This window comes from Orycteropus afer, unplaced genomic scaffold (genome assembly GCF_000298275.1).
Source record: "Orycteropus afer afer isolate SDZICR_OR568_19922 unplaced genomic scaffold, OryAfe1.0 scaffold00154, whole genome shotgun sequence".
Taxonomy (NCBI): Eukaryota; Metazoa; Chordata; class Mammalia; order Tubulidentata; family Orycteropodidae; genus Orycteropus; species Orycteropus afer.
In genome coordinates, this window is record NW_006921741.1 from 6,228,722 (window position 1) to 6,239,157 (window position 10,436).

Here is a 10,436-nt window from a genome sequence, read left to right on the forward strand (position 1 = left end):
TCTATTCTGGAGAAGGATTCATGTGCACTGGAGAAGAATGTGAATTGTGCTTTTGTTGGGTGAAATACTCTATATGTCTATGAGGTCAAGTTGGTTGATTGTATTGTTGAGTTCTTCTGTATCTTTGTTGAGTTTTTTTCTAGTTGACCTGTCCATCTTTGAAAGTGGTGTGTTAAAGTCTCCTACTACTATTGTAGAGTTGTCTGTTGTCCTATTTAGTTCAGTTAATATTTGCTTTGCTTCACATATTTTGGAGCACTTTCATTGGGTGCATAAATATTTATTATTGTAACATCTTTGTCAATTGACTTTTTCAGCATCATACAATATCCTTCTTTGTCTCTTGTGATGTTTTTCACCTTAATGTCTGTTTTATCAGAAATTAATATTGCCACTTCTGTTCTTTTTTGGTTATCATTGGCTTAGTGTATTTTTTTCCATCCCTTAACTCTTAATTTGTTTTTATCTTTGTGTATAAGGTGGGTCTCTTGTAGGCAGCATATCGATGGGTCTTCTTTTCTTATCCAGTCTGCCACTCTCTTTCTCTTGATAGGTGCATTTAGTCCATTTCCATTGAGTGTAATTAGTGATAGGTATGAATTGATTGCTGTCATTCTGTTTTGTTTTTTTGTCATGTTGTTGGTGTTTCCTTGGTCCATATACTTTTCTGTGCTGAGTTTGGTTTGTTACCTAATGCTTCCTCTTTTTTCTTCTTTATTGTTGGTTTTGTGCTTATTAAACCCATATGTTTTCCTTCCTTCTCGATTTGCTTAGGGGGATTATTAATTTTCCCTGTGGTTATGGAGTACATTCTTGTCTCTACATTTTTAAAACAGTGCATTCTGTGAAGACATTGTCCTGTTGTCCTCTCCATTTGGAAGTTTGTACATAGAAGTTTTATTCCCTCTAATAGGTTAGTTGCTGTTGTCATGTGCTGATTAACTTCTTTGGTTTTTAGTGTGCAGTGTTTTATGGGCTTATTTTGAGTTTCTATTTCTGATTTGGTTTTAGTGTTGATGCCATGTATCCTGATTTTGTTGATCTCTGTTGTGGGTTCTCTATTGGAAGGACTTCCTTAAGCATTTCTTGTAGAGTTGGTCTGGTTTTCACAAAATCCCTTAATTTCTGTTTGTCTGAGAATGCCTTGATTTCACCCTCATATTTGATAGATAATTTGGCTGGAATAGGATTCTTGGTTGGAAGTTCTTTTCCTTCAGTGTTTTATATATGCCATCCCATAGCCTTCTTGCCTGCATGGTTTCTGCTGAGTAATCAGAGCTCAGCCTAACTGTTTGATTATTATAAGTAATATTTCTTTGTCCCCAGCAGCTCTCAAAATTTTTTCTTTGTCTTTGGTTTTGGAGAGTTTGATTATAATATGCCTCAGTGTTTTTCTCTTGGGATCTGACTTGTGTGGGCTTCTATGAGCTTCTTGAACAAATATCTTTTCTTCCTTCATGACATGGGAGAAGTTTTCTGTTAGCAGGTCTTCCACAATTTTCTTGGTGGTTTTCCTCACCTCTTCTTGTTCTGGAATTCCAATGAGTCTTATGTTGTTTGTTTTTCATGTCATGCCATATAATTCTTAGGTTCTCTTCATTTCTCTTAAATCTTTGTTCTGATTTTTCTTCATATAGGCTAGTGTCCAGGGATTTGCCTTCTAGTTGGGATATGCATTCTTCAGCCAGTTCTAATCTACTCTTTTGTGCTTCTGTATTGTGTAATTCTGTAATTTTGGTATTCATCTTCTTGATTTCTAACTGCTGTTTTTGTATGCGTTCTGCTTGTGCATTAATCTTGTTATTTTGTTCTTGAATGATTTTCCTGAGTTCTTCCAGGGGACTGTCTGTGTTCTCCTTGCTTCTGTTTGGGGTTTCCTTAGGCTCTTGTAAAGCTCTATAAACATATCTTCTAAATTCCTTCTCAGATAATTCTATTGCCTCCTCTTCCTCCATGTTTAATGAGACCTTTGTTTGTGGTTTTGCTTCTAATGGTTTGTCCTATTTTTTTGTTTGATTTGAGGTTGCCTGTTGTTTCCTAGACATTTTGAGGTTGCCTTTCACTGTTTATATAATGATTTGTTTTGTCTTAGTTTTATGAGTTAATATTTTGAAAGGGTGAAGCTGGTATATTTTTAGTTATTAATGCAGGTATGCTAGGTTGCTCTGCAGTTTTCTTTGTGATGGTGGAATCACTGTGTAGAATGTGGATATGGGTTTCTGTTTCTCATAAAGAGGGTTTAGAATTTGAACCAGGAGGAATTATGGTGGCTGAATGTGGTTTCTTCTATTGGATGAGTGAGGTTATTGGCAGAGAAGGTGAGAGTGAATAGAAGAAGGAAAGCTCCCCGTTGTTAGGGGTAGTTTCCAGGGCTTTGAGTGGGCTTTCTAATGATGATGTTGTACTGTTATTCACAGGCCCACAGCTCAATTTCAGCAAAGACTCCAGTTGTTACAGGGTCGCCACTTTCTGCCAGGCTTAGACACATGCAAAAACCCCCCTTCCTAGGCCCCTCGGCACCAAAAAGCTGGCCCAAGACAACTGCCCGGCTCTGCGATCCACTGTGGGAGTTACTCTCTGTGCCTACCCACCCACAGCACCGGCCCAGACTGCGATCCACCATGGGCTTTCCTCTCTGGGTCTCCTCACCCATGGTGCCTAAGATCTGCTTGGTTTCAGCAGTGCTGGAGTCAGGCCAGTGCCTGCTCGCACGCTGTGGCCCAATATTACTGACAAAGTCAAGTGTAGGCCCCTCAGTGCCACTAAGCTGACCCAAACCTGATCGGTGATTTGCTGTGGGGGCACCTCCCTGGGCCCACCTTCTTGCAGCACCAGTGGACACTGCTCAGGTTTCAGTGGCGCTGGATGTGCCCGGTTGCATATAGCCGACCCAAGTTACTGATAAAATCAGGGCTGAAGGTAGATCCTTGGGGTGATCGCTGATATGCTGGTGTGGTGTGTCTTCTTCCTTAACCCAGGGAGGTCTTGGATAGGCTTTCTCGCCTGCCAGTCAGTGCTCCCCCAGGGAGGTCTCTGATGGTCTTTCTCTGCTGCCTGTCGGCGCTCCGCAGGGTTGGTCTCCTGATCTTGTTATTTTTACCCCTGTCCCTTTCTCCTTTCTAGTTCTACTCCCCTGAGTTTGGTGCATTCTGACTCAGTGAGCTGTTCAGAGCACCAGAATCCCTAATTCAAACCACTGTACCTAGTTTTTCAAGCACTAATATGCTAGAGGGAATTAGCGTGGTGATTACTAATGAGACTCCATTTTGGACTCATCAAATTGAAAAGATTTTGTTTAAAAGCTCTGAGGGTCTCACATTTCTTGTCTCATAACAATTGATTTAAGAGTTAAAACTTTTTTCACAGCTACCGTTGCAACAAATATTTTCCTTAGAAGAGCTAAAAAATGTAAATCATTAGGAACTTTTATTGTCCTATTTTGGAATTTCTTGAGTTCTCTCTTTAAATTTATGTGAACTTTTATTATAAACCAATTAGCACAAGGTCTCCTGTAGATTTTAAGAGCCATTTCCTGATCCAGGAACTCTGGTGGCATAGTGGTCAAAGTGGTTTGGCTGTTAACCAAAAGGTCGACAGTATGAACTCACCAGCCATGTTCCTCAGGAGTAAGATGAGGTAGTCTGCTTTTATAAAGATTTATAGCCTTGGAAACAAGGCTGTCCTATAAAGTGCCTATAAGAATCAACTCAATGACAGTGGGTTTGGTTTTTTTTGTTTTATCATCTGATACAAGAGTCCCTGGGTAGCACAAATGGTTAAGTGCTGGGCTATTAACTGAAAGGTTGGCTGTTGGAACCCACTCTGAGGCTCTTTGAAAGAAAGGCCTGGCAGCCTGCTTCTGAAAGGTCACAGCCCTGAAAACTGGATGGAGTGCAGTTCTGTTCTGCACATATGTGGTCATCAAAAGTCAGAATTTATTCAATGGCAACTGGTGTCATCTGATTAATTACTCTTTTGATTTTAGATAATTCTCAAATGAAAAATCTTATGTACGCCCATAGTTCCCCTTAGTGGCCACTTCTAACTCCAAATTGCCTTTTGTGAAGTTAAGCCATCGAGAAGTAAGTGTAAGAATGGGTTAACTAGAAGTCAGAGTTCTGCTAGGAGGTAGCCCAAGTTTATTTGCGGGTGATCCATGAGAGAAACAGGCCAGTGAATCTGATCATTAATTGGTAGCCTCCTGGCAGGTGGAATATAAAGAGAATACTTCTCCCCTACAAACTGTTTCAATATGCAGTGTTGAAAGGTCTGATAACATTTTGGCTTTATAAACCACACCTGAACTGTGTCCTTGGCTGGATCCACATCTCTCGTAGGAATGATGGCTTTTGTAAATGGAAAGCAAGTGATCACTATAACTCTGTGCACTGGTATATATTATGCAGTCCTGTTCTAACTATTTATAGAGGGGTAGGTAGGAGAAAAGGAGTCCTGGTGGTGCAGTGGTTAAGCATTTGGCTGTGAACTGAAAAGTTGGGATTTAAACACACCAGCTGCTGTGGGAGAGAAAGATGTGGCAGTATGCTTCTGTAAAGATTATAGCCTTGGAAATCCTATGGGGCTACAAAAAGGGTGTTGGGGCTTCCTAGTCTGCCTTCCTCTAACTTCACTAGGAGGAGACAGAATCAGCATCAGCAGTAGCAGCCCAAGGCTGATTCCTGTGAGGTGGAGGTCAGACATGCTGCCATCCTCCAACCATTTTGCCAGTTCCGACACCAACTGTCCCTTCCAAGGCACTCTATTTCTCAACGGAGTTCGATAATTCATTGCAATGGCCACACAGAAGTCACAGACAATATGATTATGTGGTTTATTAGGGAAGCAACAGGTTGTAATTCAGGTTCAGGGAACACTCAGGATACAATTCTTCAATCAGGACAGCCTCTCTTTGGCCTCTTGGCCTGGCATCTGTCTTGCTCAGTCAAGTGTTAACAAAGCTCTTAGCTCTGCTGACAGGTGTGCCCCACTCCACTCACAAGCCTTCTGCCTGAAAGCACTCAGCTTTTGGCCCGTGGACTGGCAAGCCCGCCACTCTGTCTCATGCCTTTCTCTTGGTTCTGCTACCTCTGCTGCTGCTCTCTGCCAAGGAGGTCCAGTGCAGGGATCTTGGGTCCAAGGATGCACTCCACTCCTGGCTTCTCTGTCTCAATGGTAGTGAGCTCAACCTCCCCAAACTCCCCATTTTCTGCTTGTTGGATGGCTCATTTTAAGCTTAGTGAGATAGTGAAACTGACCAATCCCCATGTTAGGATTTCATACACATTATTTGTATGGTCCCACCCCCACAAGGTGCCATGTACCTTATTTACCTTATTAACAAGCCATCCAATGATGGCAATGGTGGGCCACAAAGCATCTTACGTAGTTTCACTCAGTCATCTGGGGGAGTCACAAAGACCACAGCTAGAACACCAATATTAAGTAATCCATTGCCCCATACAGGCAGTTCTACTCTATGGTACGGGGTCATTATGAGTCAGAATCGACTTGATGGCAACAGGGTTTTGTCTGGGTAGGGGAGAATGGTCTCTATTCATTAGCCTATTCTAGAAATTTCATGTAAATGGAATCATTATTTGTCCTTTTATGTCTGGCTTATTTCCTTTAGCATAATATTTTCAAGGTTAATTTACGTTGTAGCATGTAGCAACACTTTATTCCTTGTATGGCTGAATAATATTCCTTTGTATGAATGTATGGGTTTCCACCTTTTTTGCTGCTGTGAATGCTGCTGCTATGGACATTGGTGTACAAGTAACTGAATCCCTATATTCACTTCTTTTAGGTAGATACCTGGGAATGGAATTGCTGGGTCCTATGTTTAGCTTTTTTTGAGAAACCATCAAACTGTTCTCCACAGAGGGTGCACCATTTCACATCCCCACTAGCCATGTTCAAAGGTTCCATTTTCTCCACACTTTGATCAACACCTGTTCTTTCTTCTTTCTTTTCTTTCTTTCTCTCTCTCTCCTTTCTTCTTTCCTTCCTTCCTCCCTCTACCCCTCCCTCCCTCTCTCCCTCTCTTTCTTAATTATAGCTTCCTAGTAAAGGAGCTCTGGTAGCATAGTGGCTAAGGCACTTGACTGCTAACCAGAAGGCTGGAGGTTCAAACCCACCAGCCACTCCTCGGAAGGAAGGTTGGGCATTCCTACTTCCATAGTGATACTGCCTCGGAAACCCAAGGGAGGGTCGCTATGAGTTGGGGCCGACTCGATGGCAAACAACAACAACAGTAGGAGTGAAGTAATATCTCACTGTAGTTTTGATTTGCATTTCCCTAATGACTAATGATGTTGAGCATTCTTTAGGGAAATGTCTATTCCAGTCCTTTGCCCATATTTTAATTGTGTTTATATTTTTGTTGTTGAGTTGTAGGAGTTCTTATGATATTAAACCCTTATTAGAAATACCATTTGCAAATATTTTCTCCCATTCTGAGGGTTGTCTTTTCAACTTTCATTCGTGTCCTGTGATGCACAAAAGTTTTTAATTTTTAATGAAGCCAGGAGCTTATAAAAATAAAACACTTCTAGTGGTCTTTGAGGATTGGCTCTGTGTTTGGGCACTCCTTTGACTCTCAGTGAAGCTAACACTGAGCCTAGAGATCAGCACAAGGTGAGAAGAGTTTCCTTATGTCTTTTCTGAGTATGTGCTTTGGCATAGGTATGTGGTTAGCTTTCTAAATTCCCCCTTGGACACTTTAGAATGCCATAAGTCCCCAAAGAAACTCTGGCTTTGCTTCCCAGTCCTCTGGCAGCCTATTGTATGTCTCAAATGCACTCATTTACCCTAGACAACTACAAGTTGATCGTTCATCTTACAGTGTGAGCAATGCCAGCTGCTGTCACTTCGGTATTATTTTTTAAAGTTCTGTTTCTGGACACTGAGAAAAACATCTTAGATAAGGAGATGTTTGACCTGACCTAGGAGGATGGTCACAGTTTCACCCACTGAATATCTAAGGGATAGTCTGAAGAAACAGCTTGAACAGAGGAGACAGAAATAGGAACTTGTTTGAGAGGAAAAGCAGAGTTCAGTTTTAAGTATGTTGAGTTTGAGGTTCATTTATATTGGCCTTACATAAAACTTGAAGCGTGAAAGGTGAAAATCATTGATATTTAGTAAGATCTTCAGATTAAAGAAAGAGTTCACAAAGTCACTAAGCAATTTTTAATTGAGAATTTCTAAGACCTTTTGTTTTTGGAGGAGCTCTGGTGGTATAGTGCTTAAGGTATTTGACTGCTAACCAGAAGGCTGGCAGTTCAAACCTGCCACTCAGAAGGAAAGTTGGGTAATCTACTTCAGTAGTGACACTGCCTCAGAAACTCAAGGAGGGGTCACTATGAGTCCGTTCAGACTCAAAGGCAGTGGTTTGTTTTTGGCTTTTATATTGATTTTACCAATATTAAAAAAGCTTATGTTTAGCATTTGAATGGAGAAGCACAATTGTGTGTGTATTTAGAAGTCAAATAGCACTTCACAACTTTAAAGTTTTATTAGTGTATTATATGTCTGTGCTGATTACTGACTTTCTGGCATCATCTTTGAGGCTGAAGATAATTTTGTCAGATTCTCAGTCACTAGTTTCTTATCTAATGATGTTTGTTCTTACTAATGCATAAGAAAACAAAAGAAACCCAAGCACAACTGATCATTTTGTCAGAACCTGACCTAGAGACTCCATTACCATTTTCAGTTCTTTTTTTGACTTCCTGTTTCCATAAACTTCATCAAATACCTAATTGGCACCTAGGCATTATAGTTAAGCACTCACCTGCTAATTGAAGGTTGGTTGGTGGTTTGAATGCACCAGTGACTCAGCAGTAGGAAAGATCTGTCAGTCTCTCTTGTGAAGACTACAGCCTAGAGAATATTGGGCAGTTCTACTCTGTACCTTATGGTGCAGCTCTGCTATGCCACATGGGGTCACTGTGAGTGAGAATCAACTCAGTGACACCCAAATAGCAAAGCAGTTAGATAAAACATTAGATTGAGAACCAGTGACTATGTGGGCATGCTCTTGGGTATGCTCTTATTTCCAAGCTGGAGAGTCAGAGAGAGTCAGGCTCCCGATCTCCAGTTCATTGATACTTCTCAGCTCTAGTGGTCCAAAGTGCAGGGGCCTGTCAGTCATCATGGAGTCGGAAAGTCTGTTTCTTTGTTCCAAATACATTCTTTTCTCTGTATATACAATAGACCTTTAGATAACTTTAAGCTGTTCTTTACTAATTGTTCAAGTGAGTGTTCCAAAGCCATATGGAGTCTGTAGACAGGGAGCAGACATTCAGCCTCTGGTCTAGTTAGCTCTTTCCCCTGCCTCACATAAGAGCAGAGTAGGACCCCAGTGCATAAACTGTCAGGTGACAAGGTCTCTCATGGGGATCTACCTTTTAGCCACAGAATAAAGAATTTTCAGCCCCTAGTTTCTTTTGACCAGGAGCTCTGGTGGTATAGTGGCATTTGGCTACTAACCAAAAGGTCGGTGGTTCAAACCCACCAGCTGCTCCAGAGGAGTTGAGGCAGTCTGCTTCTGTGGAGATTTACAGCCTTGGAAACCCAATGGGGCTTGCTATGAGTTGGAATCAAGTTGATGGCAGTGCGTTCGGTGTTTTGGAATTTTTTTGTGTGTCAAATTTTCTTGCTTGATATACTCTCACTGGCTGTGTACATGTCTTCCTTCTGCTCTGCTTCTGTATTTGTGTCTGCAGTGGGAGAGGCTCTGTAAAAGGCAGCGGGGAGCGGGGGAAGCGTAGGGTGGATCCATGAGTGCTTCCCAGATGCCTCTGGTTTTCTGCTGAAGCACCTCAGATGTGGCATTATGAGGATTAATTTTCATTCCAGGACTAGCCCCTCTAATCTACATTAGAAATTTCTAACCTTTCTATTGACATTCCCTTTGCCCTTTCCTTTTTCCATTTGAAAGAATCCTGACATTAACTGCACATGACTCATTTTGAGTTACATGACTAGCCAAAACCAGGATTTAAATGTTTCTCTTTAATCCTCACATTTATTCCCTGATAATGAGAGAGCAGGACGGATTGCCTCATTTTATACCACATTAGTCTGATGCTTAGTTGTTTTTACAAACTTATAAACAGACAAAGCCATAGATATTGACTCGGCTAACTTAAGCAGAAAGGCGCTCTGGTGGCACAGTGCCTAAGACATTTGACTGCTAACCAGAAAGTTTGCAGTTCAAATACACCAGCCCCTCCATGGAAGGAAGATAGGCAATCTACTTTCATAAAGATTTACTGCCTTCGAGACCCAATGGGAGTCACTATGAGTCAGAATCTACTCAAGGGGAGTGTTGGTGGGTGGAACTTAAGCAGAAGGGAATTTATTGGAGGCTATTGGGGAGGTTCCAGAGTGCTGTCAAGCCAGGAGAATCACACTTGGAAATGAGTAGAAATCAAGGAGGCTGTGGGCGGCTGGGCAGTAGGTACTCCAGCAATCATTGTAAAGCAGGGCAGTGAGGAGAGTGTGCCATCCCTTCAGTGAATCTCTTTCACTTTCATGCTGTCCGTATGTCACTGGCTCATCTGGCTGAGTTCTAGAAAATAGAATGATAACTGAGCTTGGGTCACATGCCTGGCTACTGGTCTTGCTGGTTTAAGAAGGACAAGGATCTGTTCCCTCAGTTTCTGTAATAGAACATGGTCATTAGGAATTACTATTCCACCAAGATGACACACAATGTGGATGGAAATCTGGATGCTCTTATTGCTGTTGTTACTTGTTAGGTGCTATCAAGTCAATTCTGACTCATACCAATCCTATGTATAACAGAACCAAACACTGCCCAGTCCTGTACAGTCCTCACAATCCCCACTACACCTGAGCCCATCATTGCAGCCACTGTGTCAATGCACCTTGTTGAAGGTCTTCCCCTTTTTCATTGTCCCTCCACTTTACCAAGCATGATAGCCTTCTCCAGGGAATGGTTCCTTCTGACAACATGACCAAAGTAGGTGAGACAAAGTCTGGCCATCCTCGCTTTTAAGGAGTATTGCAGCTGTACTTCTTCCAAGACAGATGTGTAAGTTCTTAGGCAGCAAAAACAAAACAAATGCCAACCAGAGTGATGATGAAGCAGTTGAAATATAGGAGAAGGGATGAGAGGAAACAGGGAGCAAAGTGATGTAAAGTGGGAATAGCTAAAAGAACAGGAAATATTCACTCAAGAAAAAATATTCTTTAGCAACAATGCATCTACTGTTGTACCCAGGCTATAAAGGAGATGCTCGGAAGAGAGGAATATGCCAACACATGACAACGCAAATGCACTAGGAAAGTTTATTAACTAACTTAAGTTAGGGTCTTTGCCCTTACCAGGTCAGTGGCTTAAGCAAAAGACCCCGTGCCCCGATATTCTCACAAATTTATGGAACAATATGGGGAGGGGCAGCACC